Source organism: Alligator mississippiensis, chromosome 1, assembly GCF_030867095.1.
Source record: "Alligator mississippiensis isolate rAllMis1 chromosome 1, rAllMis1, whole genome shotgun sequence".
In the NCBI taxonomy this organism is placed as follows: domain Eukaryota; kingdom Metazoa; phylum Chordata; order Crocodylia; family Alligatoridae; genus Alligator; species Alligator mississippiensis.
In genome coordinates this window covers 11,164,661-11,186,133 of record NC_081824.1, presented here as the reverse complement: position 1 = coordinate 11,186,133, position 21,473 = coordinate 11,164,661, and the positions used below count along the sequence as shown (strand labels likewise).

At 45.5% G+C, this 21,473-nt stretch overlaps 1 pseudogene; it reads right to left on the bottom strand.

The window, feature by feature from the left end:
* Positions 1-6,297: 6,297 nt before the first annotated feature.
* Positions 6,298-21,473, bottom strand: part of LOC102560841 (cytochrome P450 2K6-like) — a 32,229-nt pseudogene continuing 17,053 nt past the window's right edge.

Here is a 21,473-nt window from a genome sequence, read left to right as displayed (position 1 = left end):
ATTTTCGCCAGCCGGCGATTACTGCTGATGTCACTGGCCGGTCTCAATTGAATAAAGATGCAGCTGAGGAGCCACGCAGGTTCCTCCTCCTGCTCCTGCCTTGTTACAGCTCCTACTGTGGAAAAGTTTTTTTTTTCTCTTATTTCACTTTTGCCATTTTTTGCTTCCCCCTCCTGTTCTCTCCTGTGACAATTTCCTTATGCAAAAATTTGGCCAAATGTGGCCTCAGCTACACCACAGTCTGGCTGCTGGGAAATTGGCTCCAAGGTCAGACCCAGAGAGTAGTAATCAGTGGAAGTGAATCATTATGGTGCTCCGTGACCGGTGGTGTCCCCCAAGCCTCTGTTCTTGGGCTGGTTCTCTTTAACATCTTTATCAACGATGTGGACATTGGTGTCAGGAAGTGTGCTGGCCAAATTTGCTGATGACAGTAAACTTTGGGGCATAGCATCCACACCTGAGGATAGGCAAGTGATCCAGGCTCACTTGGATAAGCTTAGTAAGTGAGTGATGATGCTCAATACCAAAAAATGCAAGGTTCTCCAGCTCGGGAAAAAAACCCTGCAGCACACTTATAGGCTTGGCAGTGCTAAGCTCACTAGCACCATAGCTGAAAGAGACTTGGGGGTCATAATTGACTACAAGATGAACATGAGCCACCAATGTGATGTCACAGCTGGAAAAGTAAATGAAATTATGGCTTGTATCCATAGATGCTTCTCAAGTAAATCCCAGCATGTCATCCTCCCGCTGTACTTGGCCTTGGTGAGGCCTCAGCTGGAGTGTACTTCATCCAATTTTGGGCTCCACAATTCAAGAAGGATGTGGAGAAGCTTGAAAGAGTCCAGAGGAGAGCCATGCACATGATCAGAGGGCAAGAAAATAGGCCTTATGAAGAGAGGCTGAGATCCATGGGACTCTTCAGCTTGGAAAAGCGCAGGCTCAGGGGGATCTGGTGGTTGCCTATACGTACGTCAGGGGTGTGCATTAGGATCTGGGGGAATGACTGTTCATCAGAGTGCCCCAAGGGATAACAAGGACCAACGGTCAAAAACTCCTCCAAGACTGTTTCAGGCTACACATAAGGAAAAACTTCTTCACTGTCCGAGCCCCAAGGCCTGGAATAGACTCCCTTCAGAAGTGGTGCAGGCACCTACTCTGACTCATACAAGAAATGTTTGGATGTTTATCTTGCTGGGATCCTTTGACCCTAGCCGACTTCCTAACCCTGGGGCAGGGGACTGGACTTGATGATCTTTAAGGTCCCTTCCAGCCCTAACACCTATGAAATCTATGAAATATAAATTCTTTCAGCAATGAAGACCAAAAGTAATTATTACAATCACTGTTGCTGACCTCATGCAGAATAGGAAAACAACCTGCAGGCACTAAATGCTGCATAAAAACTACCAATGACTGCTGTTCAACCTAAACTGTGTCTTTGAGAAAGCTATTCCTAATTTAACAATTTCAAGGCTCCCTCAATGGTCAGGAGTATAGTATTCCAGTAGGTACAGGAACACCTGCATTGTGAGAGTGCACTTTTAGCATGAGTTAGTCCAATTTTATATTTCAATAAATGGAGCTCATTCATTCTTTTTTCTGACATACTTCACAGTTTTTTACTACTGCAAACCTGTTCAACATTTAAGTGCCTGAATCACAGAACCGTAAGGGTGCTTATAGATGTGCTCCAACACTGGGGGTAGATGGGTGTCACTTTAATCAGTGTTGATTCTGATACATATAACACTCCAGGAGCTTTAATTAGAGAGGCTCTCGGAACCATTCTAATTAAAGCACCTATACCTCCACCAGTGATGATTCATAGGAGGTGCATGTGCACCCCCTGAGAGTGCTGGTGCACCCCCTGACAACCAGCATTCCCCACTTAGATGATGGGTGGGGGGCGGGTGACAGTGCTGGTGCCCACCCTGAGGGCACCGGCCATGGAGTGTGGGCACCAGAAGTGATCCCTGCAGTTGGCATGATCAGCCACCGGGGCGACAAGTGCCCCTCCTGACTCAGGAGGCACCAGTCGCCCATGACCCCCACTCCTGGAGCACATCTATAAATTTCCCTAGAGCTATTCTAATTAATGTGCCCAGAGCGTCTCATGTATCAGTGTCCCTGCACTGAAAAAATGGCAGTGGGTGCACTTTAAATAATGCTCATAGAATGAGCTTTAGTTAAAGCCTCCTTGCTGCCTTTTGCAGCACAGAGATATTGATACATGTGGTGATGGTGTCTGCCAGAGCATGGTAATTAGCATGCTCCAGCAGACTCAATTAATCGATTAAATGAGCCTGCTCCAACATGCTGTCATTACAGTGCATCACAACAGCCTCCCTGCATGTGTGTAGGTGTCCATAGTTTTGGAAGGGACCTCAAGGGTTGTTTGGCTCAACCATCTGCAGGAATGCTACTAATGAAACATCCCTATCTTACACTTGCCCTGCTTCTGCTTGAAATTCTTTAATAAAAGAGATTCCACAATTTCCCTGGATAGTCTGGTCAACTGCCATACTGCTCTAATGGTAAGGGAGATTTTCTTCAGCTCTCAAGATCATGAAGACCACAATCAAGTCATTCTTTAACCTTCTCTGCAATAAATTAAACAGACTGAGTTTCATCACCTTCTCTCTAAAAGACATATTAAATGAACCTTAAATCTTCCATGTCATTCTTTTCTGAATCCCATTCTTTTTAAAGTGTGCGCACCAAAATGGGGCTCAGTATTCCAGTAATGCCATATTCCTATTCCTAATTTATATTCTTTTGGTTATGTAGCTCAGGATCATGTTTTTTCTCATTGCTAGAGTATCACACTAGAAGTTGATACTCAGTTGGTTTTCTACTGCTAAATCTTTTTTAGAGTTGCTTAATTATAGGATTTACTCTCCTGTTTTGTATATGTGTGATATATATCCCCTGCTACTTGAAGCAGAACCCTGAATTTCGGTGTGTTAAAATCACATTTAAATGAGTTTACCTACCAGTTGATCCAGGTCAGCCTATAGAATTCAAGCAGAATGCCACAATTACCTTTATCGCCAAAGCCAAGAAGTATGTTTGACGACATTTATTTCCATAAGAATAACTTTGCATTTATTATGTAACTGCTCTTTATCATGTTGATTCCATCCCTTATCAACCTTCCATAATATTAAGATGATTGATGCCAGGCTAGTTTACTTCCAGTTGCTTAGGATTACATTTTATTATTCCTTGACATCTAAGTGTCATAGTGTGGTTGTCTACATGGACACCTAAGTGATCATGGAGATCCAGGAAAATGAGGGACTAAGTGTGTCACAAATAATAGATCTAAAGTTGATTCCAAACAACCTAAAAGTAGTGTAAGAATTTGGGGGAGGGGGGCTGGGAAAAATAACATTCCCATGTACAACTAGTAAGCTAGGATAGTAGAGAATCTTATCATTGACAAGGATGTAGATTGGATGAACCAACCAAATCTAACACCGAAGACTGCAGTAAGTTTATGGTTGCAAAACAAATTTTATTCTTATGGGAAGTGGAACACCTGAGTAACAATAATAATTCTTAGGGAGCCTTTATTAAATAAAATCTGTAGTTTGACCTCACAAGACCAAGGTCTCTATGTGGGAACTACAGAAAGAAAACCCTGGGCAGGAATTTGTTTTTATTTCTTAAATGTCACTCTGGAGGTCCCTCTAGATTGCTCCATCTAGCGACTGCTGTGTTCTCTCTCGACTCTCTCCTGCCACATCTTGTTTAATTTGGATGTTTAAGTCGGGAGGTGTTACTGCCACAGTAAGACACTGCCAAACTCTCTAGGTTTTTTTTCCTACGTCACAATTAGCGAGGTCTGACAGCTTACGTAGGTTCCTAACGAAGTTACAGGACCTCCATGTAACTCAGGAAGTGCACAGTCCCACCAGGGGAAATGCCTTGTTGGACCTGGTCTTGGCCATGGGAGATGCCCCTGGTGAGTGGACTGCAGGTTCTTGACCACCTGGGTGGTAGTGATCATCTCCTACTGGAATTTACCATCCAGCTCAGGGTGTCAAAGGCCTGCAGCAAGGCAGCAGCCCTAGACTTCAGGAGGATGGATTTCAAAGAGGTACGTAGACTAGTCAGGGAGGCACTGAGGTCCCAGAGGGGCGGGGAGTTGGGAATCCAGGAAGAGCAGTCGTTTCTTAAGGAGACGATCCTCCAAGCTCAAAGGGTGACAATCCCAACACGGATTGAAGGGAGAAAGAGTGCCCAAAAGCCCCCAGGGCTCACCAAAAACATCTAGGAATGTCTCAAATCCAAAAAGGAGGTGTACACCCAGTGGAAGGGAGGGGCCATCACCAAAGAGGACTATACTTCAGTTGCTCAGGACTGTAGGAGGGCTGTCAGGAAGGCTAAGGCAGAGATGGAACTGCGACTATCGACCTGGATCAAGGATAACAAGAAGTCATTTTTTAAATACATAGGGAATAAAAAGAAGGTACTGGGTAATGTAGGGCCTCTGCAGGATACGCTAGGAAATCTAGTGGTCACACCAGATGACAAAGGTAATTTATTTAACAATTTTTTTCCTCCATCTTTTTGATCAGGGAACGGGGTCATCCCCCACACTGAGATCACTGATGGACCCAGGGGAGGCACTGCCAGGCCCAGGGTCAGTGAGGAGCTAGTCAGGGAACTTCTGGTGGGACTAGACATGTTCAAATCAGCAGGTCCTGATGATCTCCAACCCAGAGTGCTGAGGGAATTAGCAGTGGGCATTCTAGGACCCTGGCACAGCTTTACGAGCACTCATGGTGCTCTGGCCAGCTGCCAGAGGACTGGAAAAGGGCCAATGTGGTCCTCATTTTCAAAAAAGGGAGGAAGGAGGACCCAGGAAATTATAGACCTGTTAGTCTTACCTTAGTCCTGGGGAAGGTCTTTGAGAAAATTATCCAGGAGCACATCTGTGAGGGACCAGCAGGGGATCATGCTTAGGGGCAACCAACATGGGTTCATTCAAGACAGGTCCTGTCAGACCAACCTGGTGGCCTTCTATGATCAGGTCACAAAATCCTTGGCTGCAGGTGTTGCGGTGGATGTAGTCTTTTTGGACTTTAGGAAGGCCTTTGACACTGTTTCTCACCCCATTCTCATGAAGAAATCAGGTGACTGTGGTGTCAATGCCTACACAGTCAGATGGCCTGCAAATTGGCTGGAGGGTCACACCCAGAGAGTGGTGGTGGACTGGTCATTTTCGACCTGGAGGGATGTGGGCATTGTGGTCCCCCAGGGCTTGGTCCTCAGGCCTGCACTGTTCATAATCTTCATCAGCGACTTGGATGAGGGGGTAAAAAGCACCTTGGTTAAATTCGTGGATGACACTAAGATGTGGGGAGAAGTGGGCACACTGGAGGAGAGGGACAGGCTGCAACTAGATCTGGACAGGTTACAGGGGTGGGAGGATGAGAACAGGATGGGTTTTCAATACTGACAAGTGCAAGGTGCTGCACTTAGGGAGAAAGAACCAGCAGCATACCTACAGGCTGGGGAACTCCCTTTTAGTCAGCACAGAGGCAGAAAAGGATCTTGGTGTCATTATTGATTCCAAAATGAACATGGCCCACCAATATTGGCACGTGGTCAGGAAGGCCAACCACACCTTGTCATGTATGCACAGATGCATCATGAGCAGGTCCAAGGAGGTGATCCTCCCCCTCTGTGCGACACTGGTTAGGCCGCAGTTGGAGTACTGCATCCATTTCTGGGTGCCGCACTTCAGGAGGGATGTGGACAACATCGAGAGGGTCCAGAGGAGGGCCACTCGCATGATCAGGGGTCAGCAGGGCAGGCCCTATGAGGAGAGGCTGAACCTCTCAGCCTCCACAGGAGAAGGTTGAGAGGGGATTTGGTGCCCAACTACAAACTGGCCAAGGGGAACCAGCAGGCTATAGGAGAGACCCTGTTCTGCTGAGCACTACCAGGAGTAACAAGGGATAACAGCCATAAGTTGACGGAGAGTAGGTTCAGGCTAGACATCAAGAAGCACTACTTCACAGTCAGGGTGGCTAAGATCTGGAACCAACTTCCAAGGGAAGTGGTGCTCGCTCCTACCCTGGGGGTCTTCAAAAGAAGGCTAGATAATCACCTAGCCAGGGTTGTTTGACCCCAGTACTCTTTCCTGACCAGGGCAGGGGGTTGGACTTGATGATCTGCTCAGGTCCCTTCTAACCATACCAACTATGAAACTATGAATCTCTCTACTGGCTCTCTCTTGACCAACACCCAAGATCTTACATTATCAATTAAGTCCAAGTCACATATGGGTTGAACAAATCTCTTTATTATTTTTATATCCGCAACTGTTTCACGGGGAGATAGATTGTGGCTATTTCAAACAGGTTTGGGTTTTTTTGTAAACTTTTTCCAAAGAACCTTATTTTACATAATATAAAACCATGTAAATATAAATACTGATCTATTTTTCAATTTATTTATAAGTATGTACTTTTTTAACTGACAAGAAATTTTACATTCAGGGTCTTTAATTCTTCTTCTCTGAGGTCTTGTTTCCCTCAATTCCTCAGGATGCTCTCTCCTTTCTTTTTTTGGGGGGTGGAGGGGGAAGGGAGCATGTATGGGAATAACTGTAGCTCTGGCTTTCTCTCTTCTCTCACATCCCTTAGGACATCTTTAGTCCATGTTAAAGTGTATTAAGATACTCCCCAAAACAAAACAAAACAAAACAAAAAAAAAATACCAAACACTACTTAGGATAAGTCTGAAGATTGTCTAGGCTCCTCGCTTCTCACCGTTTCTCTGTCTATGCCATTTTTTTCCTTTTCTTCTTGGCATTCTGAGACTCCAATTAGTGCTCTGGAGGCTCCCTGCATACCTCCTCGTACAAACTCTTTCTGGCACCCCAGACCAACTCCTCTGATTCTACAGTCACCTCACTACTCTTTGAGCTCCTTCCCGTGGAGCCTTTCTTTGCTCTATTTCCTCTTGCACGCCATGCCGTTCTGCTCTACATTTTCCAATCAGCATGGAACAGCTGCTCCAGAAGCAGCATTCCCCTGACTTGATCTCCATCCCGGTTTTCTGTAGCTTGTTTTTATCCAGTCCCTCTTCACAGTCACAGTATCAGTTACAACCTCCCACCTACTAAATAAGCTATTTCACTTCTGTAGTACATAAGCACTCAAATAAAAACACACAAACAAAAAAAGGCTGAAAGCCCTTGCACCAACCTAAACCATGGCCCACTAATAGGATATTCCTGCACCCAACTGAAAATGTTTTGTTATGAAATGTGGACCAGAAATATACCCCATTAGTATTGTAATTTACTGAGTATGAGTTGCCCAATCAGGGACCTTTGCTACTTCAAATGTGGTACCAAAAAGTAATTAATATAGAAATTCATGAATAAATCAAGCAAATCCTTTAAACAGTCCAGGATTAATCAGAAATGAAAAAATCGTTTAGACACATAAATGAGAGGAACAGGCTTGGGCATGCCTGAATGAAACTCTGCAGATATTGGAGGATACTGCAAATACTGAAGGGCTAGATTCAAGGTCTTAATCAACCAGTAATTGGAGTGAGTGAAGCCATCAAAACAGGAGGATATGTAAATAGTACGCTGTTATGTCAAATTGTCCCTAGTATTAAAAGTGTACAGTTAATTTTCAATAATTTAAATTGGATCCATGTTTCTGTTAATAGTATTATACATGGTCTAGTGGACAATGATGTATCTTTCGCTATTACATGTGTGATTTATAGCAATCAATTAAGCATCTAAATAATGGAATACAAGATTTAGAAATGGGGCAGTGGTCACACTTATACAAGAACACGGGTTTTTAAATAGTTACAAAGAAAAAGGGTTACATTTGGAATCTGGTCAAGAACATGGGCAGAGTCAGTAGAACTTGCTGTAGTAGACAACCAAAGCATGTAGGATAAAAAAAAATGTTGAACAGAAATGCACTTTAGATTTGGAGTTAACCCTGAACTATCCCTGCTGTCTGCCAGTCTGATCACGGGCTGACAGTATGAATAAAGTCTACACTTAGTTTGGAGGTTATTGAATAGCTACTGCCTACTTACTTGAACTATGTTGCAGTGGGTCCTACAGGTCCTTGGAGGCAATAAAAGTGAGTTTTGTGCAGCTCAATTTTTGGATACCTGAGGGCTGTATTCCCTCCACAAGGGGAATGTATATGCTATATAGGCCTTAGCCGCTACTGTGCATGCCCAGACTACATGACTATGTAGTCAGGCATAGTGATCTAGGAAGACATTTCTAATCTGTGTGTAAGTGGCATTTTTGGTACTCAGATGTCTGAAAATGCCTGTATATGATGATATTTGGACCCGTAGGTGATTATGAAGGGAGCAGAACGCCAGCCTTGGCTCCCCAATTTTGCCCTTTTTAATGATTAGCACGACAGTAGATATTTTCTAATTCCCCTTGTTCCAGGATTTGTTAAAAATATGCATTACTAGTACAAAGTGCTCCTTAGTCAATTGTTTTAATAGTCTGAAAATGAATTATCCAATCCTGGAGATATATAAAAGATTAACTTCACTATTTACTGTTTAACATGTTCTCTAGGACATAATGATCCAGCAAAAAATAGCTCATTATGAGATACAAATATGTTTTCCTTCATTTTTGAAATATAGAACATTAATATTTCTTTGAGTCAGCATTTTAGGGGCTTTAAAAAGGCAGCATCAGAAGGATTTCTATGAAAACGCTGCCTAGGATAACTGGCCATATGTCTTGCACTGACAATGCTTCACTGAGCCTCTGCTGGTGGAGTGTGGGTCTTCCTCATATGGATTTTTTTATGCTTGCAAATAGTACAAGGGCAGGCACAGAGATTCATGTGTTCCTGCTTAATATAAAGAGAAGTATATGACTCGTTTAATGAGGTTATACATTGGCAAAAGAGAGACCAGAAATAGGGTATAAAAAAGTACCGGCCAAACTGTACAACAAAAGAGGGAAAAGAGTTGCACGGAAGAGCTGAAGATGCACAAACATTAGACATGGAGCCCTAAAACCGTGGCACTGCACAGATCTGATGGGGCATTGGGCGTACAGTAAGGCCAACGGCCGGGGTGAGATCCAGGTCTGATCTGGAAACACCAGGGGCCGGGTGAAACGTGAACCTCTGGAGGAGGCTTGTGAAGAAGAGGAAGAGCTCCATTTTGGCAAGAGTCTCGCCTGCACACATCCTCCGACCTGGAAGCAAATGCATAACAAATATAAGTGTTTTGAAAGCATGCACTGCTTTAACTGTAATGAATGCCACAGACCAGTCTCTATTCCCAGTTAACAGTACTGTTAATCCAGAACACAGACATCTCATTATGCCTTGTTTCCAGGCGTATAACAGAGAGGAAGATTTCTTCCTAAAAACATTTACTAAAAGTGAATGAACGAGTAAACCTTAATAGAACCGTTTAAATGACCACAAACATTTAATGTTTTTCATAGATTTCATAGATTTCATAGACATTAGGGCTGGAAGGCACCTCGGAAGATCATCGAGTCCAGCCCCCTGCCAAAAGCGCAGGAAGTCATCTGGGGTCATAGGATCCCAGCAAGATAAGCATCCAGTTTCATCTTGAAGGTGTTCAATGAAGGCGCTTGAACCGCCTGCGGTGGCAGGCTGTTCCAGACCTTGGGGGCTCAGAAAGTAAACAAATTCTTCCTTATGTCCAGCCTGAAACGATCTTGAAGTAGTTTGTGACCATTCAACCTCGTCATCCCTTGGGGCGCTCTGGTGAACAAACGTTCCCCCAGATACTGGTGGTCACCCCTGATAAACTTGTAGGTGGCCATCAGATCACCCCTGAGCCTGCGCTTTTCCAGGCTAAAGAGCCCCAGGGCTCTCAGCCTGTCATTGTAGGGTCTGCTTCCCTGACCTCTGATCATGCGCGTGGCTCTTCTCTGGACACTCTCAAGCTTCTCCACATCCTTTTTGAATTGTGGAGCCCAAAACTGGACGCAGTACTCCAGCTGTGGCCTCACTAAGGCCGAGTACAGGGGGAGAATGACGTCCCGGGATTTGCTTGAGAAGCATCTATGGATGCAAGCCAGTGTTTTGGTCACTTTACTAGCCGCCGCATCACATTGCAGGCTCATGTTCATCTTGTGGTCAATGATGACCCCCAGGTCTCTTTCTTCCATAGTGCTAACCAACATAGCACTGCCGAGCCTATAAGGATGCTGAGGGTTTTTTTTTTTTCCCCAAGGTGGAGAACCTTGCATTTATCGGCATTGAACACCATCAGATTCTCATCCACCCACTTGCTGAGCCTGTCCAGGTCAGCCTGGATCACCCGCCTGTCTTCTGGTGTGGGTGCTTTGCCCCAAAGTTTGGTGTCATCGGCGAACTAGGCCAGTCCGCTTCTGATTCCAGTGTCCACATCATTAATGAAGATGTTGAACAGTATGGGTCCAAGGACAGAACCTTGGGGGACCCCAATGGTCACAGGACACCATGATGAGTGACTTCCATCAATTACTGCCCTCTGGGTCCGACCCCAGAGCCAATTTTCCAGCCAGTGGATCGTGGAGGACCCAAGGCGACAATTGGCCAGTTTCTCCAAGAGGCGATCATGGGACACCAGATCGAAGACTTTTTTGAAGTCAAGATATATGACATGAATCTCTTCTCCCTTGTCCAGGTGATATGTCACCTGGTCGTAGAAGGAAATGAGATTGGTCAAGCAAGACCTACCCACAACAAACCCATGCTGGCTATCCCTTAAGATGTTGACCTCGGCCAGTCCATTAAGGATGGATAAACTTTAGGATTTTAAGCAAACTTTAGGATTAGATAAACTTTTCTAAGATCTTGCCTGGGATAGAAGTCAGGCTGATGGGCCTATAGTTAGCCGGATCCACTTTCCTCCCTTTCTTGAAGATAGGCACCACTTTGGCCTTCTTCCAGTCTTCGGGCACTACACCAGAGCACCAAGAGTTTTCAAAGATCCGTGCGAGAGGCTGGGCTATGATGCGCGTCAGCTCCTTGAGTACCCTGGGGTGAAGATTGTCAGGGCCGGCTGACTTGAAGGTATCCAGCTTCTCAAGATGTTCCTTCACAAAGTCAGCATTAATGGAGGGCAGGGGATCACCCTCACCCAGACTTCCTGACCCTGTTGAGGACATGGGCGTCCCATGGGGCTGATGAAAGACTGACGCAAAGTACCTATTTAATAGGTTGGCTTTTTCCTGGGCGTCAGTTGTCAGTTGCCCAATCTGGTGCAGCAGGAGTCCAATGTTACCCCTGCTTTTCCTCCGGCTCCCCACATATCTGAAAAAGGACTTTTTTATTGTCCTTGATGCTCAAAGCTAGCTGGAGTTGAGTTGCAGCCTTGGCTTTGCTGGTCTGCTCCCTACAGGACCGGACCAGTGCAGAATAATCCTCCTTGGAGGTGACTCCCATCCTCCATCCTTTGTAGGCCTTTCTTTTTAGCCTCAGGAGGTCTGCTAGGTCCCTGGAGAGCCAGGGGGGCTGCTGTGCCCTCTTGCTGCCTTTCCTCCGAGATGGAATAGACTTAGTTTGTGCATTGAGGATTGCTCCCCTGAGGAGCAACCACTCTTCTTGAACTCCCCTCTCCCTGTGTTCATGGTCCCTTAGGGCATCACTGACAAGCCTCCTGAGTTTGTCAAAGTTGGCTTTCCTGAAGTCAAGGACTTGCATGTTGCTGACCGACTTGCCAGCTTTTCGGCGGATGGTGAAGGTGATCAGTTCGTGGTCGCTGTCACCCAGCTTCCCATCGATCATTAGGTCGCCGACTAGGTCATCCCCAGTAGCCAGTACCAGGTCAAGCAGCGCTTTGCCTCTCATTGGCCCATAGACTTCTTGAGTCAGGTAGAGGCCATCCACGCATGAGAGGAAGCTCTGCGACCGCTCAGATTTTGCTGAGCGATCCTCCCATGAGATGTCCGGGTAATTGAAGTCACCCATGACAACCATGGTCCTGGAGCAAGCTGCCTCAGCCAGTTCCTGGGCAAACTCCTGGTCAAGCTCAGGACTTTGAGTGGGAGGTCTGTAATAGACTCCCACCATTGTGTCCCCTGTGCCGTGTTCCCCACGGATTTTAACGCAGAGGGTCTCCAGCCATCCATCCTGGTTGCCAATATCGGCTTGCAGGGACATGTAGCTTTCCTTAACATAGAAAGCTACACCCCCGCCCCTTTTCTCTACACGATCCCTCCTGTACAGGGTATAGCCATCTATTCACATCACGACGAGGGACATGCTAAGCTGGGATGGGCTTCACCTGTCCCCCAAAGGTAAGCGTGTGTTTTCTACTAGGTTGGCGGATCTCCTCCAGCGGGCTTTAAACTAGGCTCGTCGGGGGGAGGGGAGTATGAGGGCAGGGGAAGCTGTGGACCACCAAACCATGTGGCACCCACAAGGACAGCCCAGCCTGAAGAAGGAGAACGTTGGAAACCTAAAAGCCATGGGGAGGCCAGCACTACAGAACAGGTAAGGAACAAGAAGGTAAGAAACAATGGGCCCCTTGGGACTCGGAGCGGGGGGGCAGCAAAGGCACCAGTCGCAGGGCTCAAGTGCCTATATACTAATGCTAGGAGCATGGGGAACAAGCAGGATGAATTAGCGCTCCTGCTTGCACTAAACACTTATGACTTAGTGGGGCTAACAGAGACCTGGTGGGATTCATCCCATGACTGGGCGGTACATATTGAGGGCTATAGATTGTATAGAAAGGACAGGTCGGGGAAGAAAGGGGAGGGGGTTGCACTTTATGTCAGTGAGCAATATACATCAACCCTCATCAAGACAGAATCCGAGGTTGAGGAAGTAGAAGGATTGTGGGTTAGGCTACATGGGGGGCAAGGAGAAAGGGATTTGGTGGTAGGGGTCTGCTACAGACCCCCACACCAAGGGGAAGAAATAGATGCGGGGCTCCTGAGGCAACTCTCGGAGACCATAAAAGCTAAAGAGGTGGTAGTCATGGGGGACCTAAACTACCCGGACATCTGCTGGGAGACGCAGACAGCAAGGTCCCATCGCTCACGCAGGTTTCTAACCTGTATACAGGACCTCCACCTGACACAGGAGGTCCATGGTCCCACTAGGGGGAATGCCATACTGGATCTGGTATTGGCAACAGGAGATGACATGATAGGTGACCTCCAGATTGGTAGCCATTTGGGAGACAGTGATCACCTAATAATAGAATTCAACATAAGACGGCGAGTGGGTAAGGTAACTAGTAGGGTGAAAGTGCTAGACTTTAGGAAAGCTGATCTCAATGCACTCAGGCGATTAGTCAAGGATGCACTGCAGAGTAGGAGATTTGAAGGGATGGGAGCCCAAGAAGGGTGGCTGTGCCTAAAGGAAATGATCCTTCGGGCACAAAGCAAGACGATCCCCGAGCGAGGCAAAAAAGGGAAAGGGGCCAAGAGGCTTCCATGGCTGACCAGAGAAATCCAGGGCAGCCTAAGGGCCAAAAGGGGAGCACATAAAAAGTGGAAACATGGTGAGATCACTAAAGATGAATATACCTCCTCTGCTCGTGCTTGTAGGGAGGCAGTTAGGCGGGCCAAAGCTACCATGGAGCTGAGGATGGCAACCCAAGTAAAAGACAACAAGAAATTGTTTTTTAGATATATTGGGAGTAAAAGGAAGGCCCAGGGAGGAATATGACCACTGCTAAATGATCAGAAACAATTGGTGACAGATAGGGGGGACAAGGCTGAACTCCTCAACGAGTTCTTTGCCTCAGTGTTCCTAAATGAGGGGCACGACAAGTCTCTCACTGGGGTTGTAGAGAGGCAGTAGCAAGGCGCCAGACTTCCATACGTAGATCCTGAGGTGGTGCAGAGTCACTTGGAAGAACTGGATGCCTTTAAATCGGCAGGCCCGGATGGGCTCCATCCGAGGGTGCTGAAGGCACTGTCCAACATCATTGCAGAGCCACTGACAGGAATATTCGAACGCTCATGGCGCACGGGCCAAGTGCCGGAGGACTGGAAAAGGGCTAACGTGGTCCCCATTTTCAAAAAGGGGAGGAAGGAGGACCCGGGCAACTATAGGCCAGTCAGTCTCACCTCCATCCTTGGTAAAGTCTTTGAAAAAATTATCAAGGCTCACATTTGTGAGAGCCCGGCAGGGCAAATTATGCTGAGGGGAAACCAACACGGGTTTGTGGCGGGCAGATCGTGCCTGACCAACCTAGTCTCCTTCTATGACCAGGTTACGAAACGCCTGGACACAGGAGGAGGGGTGGATGTCGTATACTTAGACTTCAGGAAGGCCTTCGATACGGTATCCCACCCCATACTGGTGAACAAGTTAAGAGGCTGTGACGTGGATGACTGCACAGTCTGTTGGGTGGCGAATTGGCTAGGGGGCCGCACCCAAAGTGTCGTGGTGGATGGGTCGGTCTCGACCTGGAAGGGTGTGGGCAGTGGGGTCCCGCAGGGCTCAGTCCTTGGACCGATACTCTTTAATGTCTTCATCAGTGACGTGGACGAGGGAGTCAAATGTACTCTGTCCAAGTTTGCAGATGACACAAAGCTATGGGGAGATGTGGACACGCAGGAGGGCAGGGAACAGCTGCAGGCAGACCTGGATAGGTTGCACAAGTGGGCAGAAAACAACAGGATGCAGTTCAACAAGGAGAAATGCAAAGTTCTGCACCTAGGGAGGAAAAATGTCCAGCACACCTACAGCCTAGGGAATGACCTGCTGGGTGGCACAGAGGTGGAAAGGGATCTTGGAGTCCTAGTGGACTCCAAGATGAACATGAGCCGGCAGTGTGACGAAGCCATCAATAAAGCCAATGGCACTTTATCATGCATCAGCAGATGCATGACGAATAGGTCCAGGGAGGTGATACTTCCCCTCTATAGGGCGCTGGTCAGACCACAGTTGGAGTACTGCGTGCAATTCTGGGCGCCGCACTTTAAGAAGGATGCGGATAACCTGGAGAGGGTCCAGAGAAGGGCAACTCGTATGGTCAAGGGCCTGCAGACCAAGCCCTACGAGGAGAGACTAGAGAAACTGGACCTTTTCAGCCTCCACAACAGAAGGTTGAGAGGCGACCTTGTGGCTGCCTATAAGTTCATCACGGGGGCACAGAAGGGAATTGGTGAGTATTTATTCACCAAGGCGCCCCCGGGGTTACAAGAAATAATGGCCACAAGCTAGCAGAGAGCAGATTTAGATTGGACATTAGGAAGAACTTCTTCACAGTTCGAGTGGTCAAGGTCTGGAACGGGCTCCCAAGGGAGGTGGTGCTCTCCCCTACCCTGGGGGTCTTCAAGAGGAGGTTAGATGAGTATCTAGCTGGGGTCATCTAGACCCAGCACTCTTTCCTGCTTATGCAGGGGGTCGGACTCGATGATCTATTTAGGTCCCTTCCGACCCTAACATCTATGAATCTATGAATACCCGTGGTCCAGTCATGGGTGGAGTCCCACCAGGTCTCCGTTATCCCTATGACATCGTAATTGTTTGCACTTTTTGTTTAAATAACCTTCCCCCTAAGACTTTTATGGTAAAACAGATGTTTTCCTGAAAGAATTTGTTGAAATAGAGAGAATCCTTTGTTTCTCTCTGTGTACCAAAGCTACTTCCTTTTTTATTTTCCATGTGCAAAGTTTGGTTAGGAGGCCACTTGTCCTTTACTGCCAATTTTGATTGACTGGCTTAGTCACAGTTGATTTTCTTTTTTAAACAGCACATTGTTGAAAGCAAATATTTGATTCTATAAAAAACTTTATTTGAAAAAATTTCTTGAGGGGAGGAAGAAATCAATAGAAACTCTGCAGAAACCTTAAATAAAACCCCAAAAGCCAACAGTAAAAACCTTTCAACACTTGTAAGTATTTTATAACTATTTTTGCTCAGCAGTAGTGAAACCAACACCTTTTCAACTGAGAGAAAACAGACCACATTACCGAATCCAGATTCCACATAATTTTGGGGTGCGTCTACATGCGACACTAACCATGCAGTAACCTAATTCTACAGTGCAATAGCATGCAGGACAAAATCATGCTAATATGCGACTGAGCAGCAGCTGTTGGCTACTGCACAGCTGGCATCACTAAAAAGCCATGCACCGCCATTATTGCCCAGTACAGCCTCCTCCTTTTTTGAAATATATAACATTATACAAGTACTAAACAGTACTTATACAAGTACTAAATTTAATGCACAGTAACTATGGTGCATTAATGAACATGTAGACTCACCTTTGGAAATGCTGTTTTTGAGGAACAAGCTACAACAACTTATGTTTTCCATCTGCCCCCTTCATTTATGGTTTGGTGTCATCAGACCTGGCTTCAGGAAGGAATGTAGCTGTGTATTTAACTTGAAGGAAGCCCTTCCATCCCTTTCAAGTCAACTGCTACTCTTCTTTATCAAAGTCATACTTGATAAAGGAGTCGCATGCTGGCAATGCAGTGCAAAGGTGTAGGCCATAAGACAGACTAAGAGCAGTAAGACTTAAAATCTGCAAGTCTGAAGTTCTGTGGAAAGCACTAGAGCACATCAGAATATTTGGAATCTGGTTAGGAACATCCTGGGATGGACAGCATTAGTCCGACCTGCCTTAGTAGATAAGAAAAGCATGTAGAAATGTACAACCAAATCTTAGTATGTATCTGGGAAGGTATGTAGGAATGTCACAATGAAATAAGTTCATTAGCTAGTAAAATATAAGGTGTGTGGCACCAAACATGATTGATCAGGTGTAGTGAATAATGTGGTTTTATGTAAGCACTTCTAATGCATAAAAAGAGTAGAATAGAAATGCAACTTGGATTTGTGTTTAATCCTGCACCATTTCTGCTGTCAGCTAGTCTCATCACCTTCCTGATAAGAATGACTAAAGACAACACTGCGTGCGCCTAAATGAGATGCTTAATGTGCAGAAGACTAATTCTGCACATCAGTGCAGCTAGCATAAACCATGCTAATGCACTACTGTGCAGTAGCTTTAGTCTAATGCGCATTAATATAACTTAAAAAAATGCTCATCTGTGCTAATGCGTAGTGTGCGGGCTGGGAGCAGTCCGCGTCTTTCAGGGACGCGCGGCGGGCTGTGGCCAGCAGCCCTGGCATGTGGGTCAGGGTATTGGTGGCATGACAGGCTAGAATTAGGCATGGACGTGTAGCAGTTGATTAAAGATTATTTTACTTACACCATAGATGGTTACGGTGCAGGCAGGAGAAAGCTTCACTTAAGTTGCAGTTACAAACAAAACAAAAACTCAACCAAGACCCATAGGAAAACTCGAGCCTCTTGTTACCAAGACCCGCAGGAAACTGGAGCCTCTTGTTAAAACTCGGACAGAGCTCTGGATACCACGATGAGAGTACCAAAGGTGACTCTCCACGAAAGCGCGCAGGAAGGGGTTCATCGAGGGATAGCATTTCAGCTGCGGGGAGAGGCTAGAGGTTGATCAGGCCCCTATAGCCTTCAACGCTGGGTTCGTTGAGCTCCACAGCACGCTTAGAGATCTTCACAAGATGTGAAGTCCTCCTTCTTCTCCTCCACGAGATGGTTGTGGAGTCCTCCAACTTGGGTGGAAACCGCTCAAGAGTCTTATACAGCTAGCAAACCAATCGCTAGCCGCCACGTGGGAATAATTTAGAAACAGCCAATAGTGGGACACACATTTGCATGCGAGTGGCGGGAACTTCTTTGCACCGGGGTTTTCCTTTGCAGCAGAAATCTCCACCGTGCAAAAAAGCTGCGATTTGGCGGAAAATAATTCTGCAGTGCTGAAGCACACACAAAATCATACCCTTGGGTTATGACACTCAGTAGTGCCGATTGTTGGCGCATTGTTAGTACCTGGTATTACAGGTAGTAAAATTAATGCACCATAATTAAAGCACATTAATAAATGTGTAGATGTGACCACTAAGTTTATAGTCACTTAATTGCTGCGGTATGTGCTCATTCAAATGATGTTGCACAAGGACATCACAGGTCTTTGGAGGTAACAACAAGAGGTTACAAAGATATGGATCACAGATGAAAATCCTCATTGTAAAGAAATGACTTTCAACCTTATGGTCACCTGCACGGTGAGAAATAACCTCTTCAATAGCTATCAAATAAGCTATAGATTTATGATTGTGTAAAAACAGTTCAGAATGGAAGAGCACATCCACATTTTGCAAGTGAGTACACATCAGTGAGCACACCCCCTCAGCAGGTTTGGAGTTGTTCATTAAGTGGGGGAATGTTCACCAATGTAGTGGGGGTCCCACTGGGACTGGAAGATATGAAGCTACATTTGGAAAGAATCACAGGCCCAAGTTGTAAGCTGCTGAACCTTCATTCTCTATCCATCATAACATTCAAGAAAAAATAGAGCAGGTACCTGCTGAGAATGGCATGAAGGCTTCCTTCTTCACAAACTTTCCTTCAGGGTCAAGAAAATGCTCAGGATAGAAATCACCTGGCTTCTCCCACTGAGATTTGTCTTGTAGCACTGAGCCCAGGAAGGGGATGATGTAAGTTCCCTGAAAAAGACAACCTTATTCTTTATTCCTTGGAGGAAAAAGGTCTCTTAATCATGAATATGGTAAAAGGCATTGAAAAGTATAATATACAATTCTGATAAAAAGTACTGTTGAAAACACTGCCATAGAAAAGCTCACCTTTGGAATGAAGTAGCCCTTGAGAGTGACATCCATGGTAGTGGAATGAGGTCCATTCATTGACACAATATTAGCAAACCTCAGAATTTCATGGACAACTGCACTTGTGTAAGGTATCTTAGTGCGATGTTCACCACATGGTAGGTTTGAACCTAAAACTGTCGCTATCTCATTCTGAACTTTTTCTAAAAAAAATCATACACGTTGAAAAGGAGAACAGCATAGGAGGTAAACTCTCAGAAAGTTCCCTTTTTCCAGAAAAAATGGGATGCAGACAAGATTGGAACTTATCATCTTCGATGGGGAGGATTAAAGCAGAACTGAGCATTTGTAAGATCATACAACTAACCTACTCTCTTCTCACTCATTAAATCCACTCATTAAATTGTCAACTAATAATATGTTAATTTAAGTAGAGCTGGATGGAAGGCCTGTGTTGGGCACACAGCATTCTAGAATATGGATGTCTGTCAAAATCGTAATGGTTAACAAACTCCCATTGATTTTGCTATTGCTTCGGGGGGGGGGGGGGGTTTGAGAGAAAGAATGCAAGAATATCTCTCTTGTCAGCAGTGGTGGCTACATTTTCCCATAGAGGTAGTCCGATTACAACAGTTTCATAAGAACCACTCATTGACTAGTATGTAGGCAGATTCATCACAATTGGCAAATCATCCTTGCATATTCGGCTCTCAGGTACCCCCGTTTCAGTTCTGATTAATCCTGTTTTTCAAAGACAAAACAACTGCTAGTGGGCATTTGAAGACTTACTATTGAATAGAATGGAATAACTCTATATTTATCATAGTGTTTCCAAGATTTAAAAGATGGAAAAACATATCACATATCCTATGGATAAAGTGTCACTTTTTATCCCTCTTTGTGCCTGACCCACAGAAGCTACGGAGGCGTTCAAGTTATATAGACTTATGCTTTGAACTCTGGAGGTCCCAGCTCAATCCTTGATAGTGGCTGTCAGGCATAATGACAACTGAGATGAAAGTACTTACGCTGAATTTCAGGGTACTTCATCATTAGGAGAAGGCCCCAGTGCAGTGTGGTGGAAGTAGTTTCCATTCCAGCAGTAAACAAGTTTAATACAAGGTTTTTTAAATTTTCATTATGGAAATAGCTATTGGTGCCACTTTTCTCCTAAAAAAAAGAAGAGATTCAAACTAAAAGATTCCCTGTGGGAAATTGAAGCTTAAAAAGCTAAGGGAGGATTTGGGTCAAACCCCAGAAATATCACTCTTATTTATATCACACTGTCACCACTACTGTCATCGTCATTGGCTGACTTCCACTTATAATCGTGCAAACAACTCTGCTCATGGTCACTTTAGACTGTGTCAAAAAGCGCTTCAGGTCAACACCTTAAGCAATCTATGCTGGGTAAATTTATTACTTTATTATCACAATTAAAGAAGAACTTTTCAAGCTTTTACTAGGAAATCCTTGACAAGCTACCCCATGAGTAAAGATATAGAATAGCAAAAATTACATATTGCTTTTCCATTTGTAAAACAGGTTCCTCAAATGCTCACTCAAACTGAGCAATAGTCACCCATTGGTGTCTTTTGTTTCCCCATGTGTTTGCATCCAGTGGCTGTCTCTTCCTACTTCTTTGGTGCTGAAAATGAACACTGCCTCCTGGTGTTTGCTTCACAGAATCCTAGAAAAGTTGGGCTGGAAGGGACCTCAATAGAGCATCTTGTCCAGCGGTTCTCAACCTTTTTTGTACCAGGACCCATTGTAAACATCAATGGCTGGTCCCAACTCAGTGTCCTTCACTCCCGGTAATGCGGGAAGGGGGTGGGATGGTGGAGGGCACATGGGACCCCAAGCCTCCTCGCAGGCATCCCCTTTCAGGCTGGAACTCTGCCAGCCTTCAAGGTAAAAGCCACAGTTTCCCACGTTTTACTTCTTTAAAGGAGAATCCATTTTTAAAGTTTGTTGATCCATTTTAAAGATTTGCTTGTGACCCTTTTATATATTCTTGTGACCCACTTTTGATGTCGCAACGCACCGGTTGAGAAACGCTGCTCTTGTCCAATTCCCTGACACAGGCGGTATCATCCCTATGCAAACCATCCTAGACAAATCCGCTGTACACAAGTCAACCTTGACAGAACACAAGACATAACTCCTGAACCTGCTACAGATAAAGCAGGGGAACAACAGCAGTTAATATCCTTGTGCTATGAGTCTTGTTAATATACACTCAAAAGATTCAAGGCAGAAGTCTACATGCCTTGCTACAGAGAAAGGCAAGACCCCCTTCAATCTACCAATCTCGCTACAGAGCAAAATTTCTTCCTGACCCCCGATGTGGTGATCTGCCTGAATCGCAGCAGAAGGGTAAGATGCTTTATCCAGGAATCTCTGAGTTTGTGTCCCAAAAGGGGCATTGGCACACCCCAGGCAAAATCCCCATCCCTGGCTGCAGGCACCATCCAACACTTTTGAGAAAGGTGGAAAAAATATAGATCCCTGACATGTAGCAGAAGGAGGGGCGGGGGGGGGGGGGAGAGGGAAATCCTTCCCAGCCCCAAGTGGCAATCAGTAAAGCCCCAAAGCATGGGAAATACCCACAGTAGAGCTTAGGCATAGCTACTCCTCGATTATCTATGACCAATGCTTGTCCAACCTCTTTTTGAACACCTCCAATGATGGAGAATCCACAACTTTCCTAGGCAATCTTTTCTATTGTGAACAGTCCCATGCACCAGTGCAAGCTGGGACCTGACTGGCTGCGCAGCAGCTCTGCAGAAAAGGATCTGGGAGTTACAGTGGATAGAAAGCTGAATATGA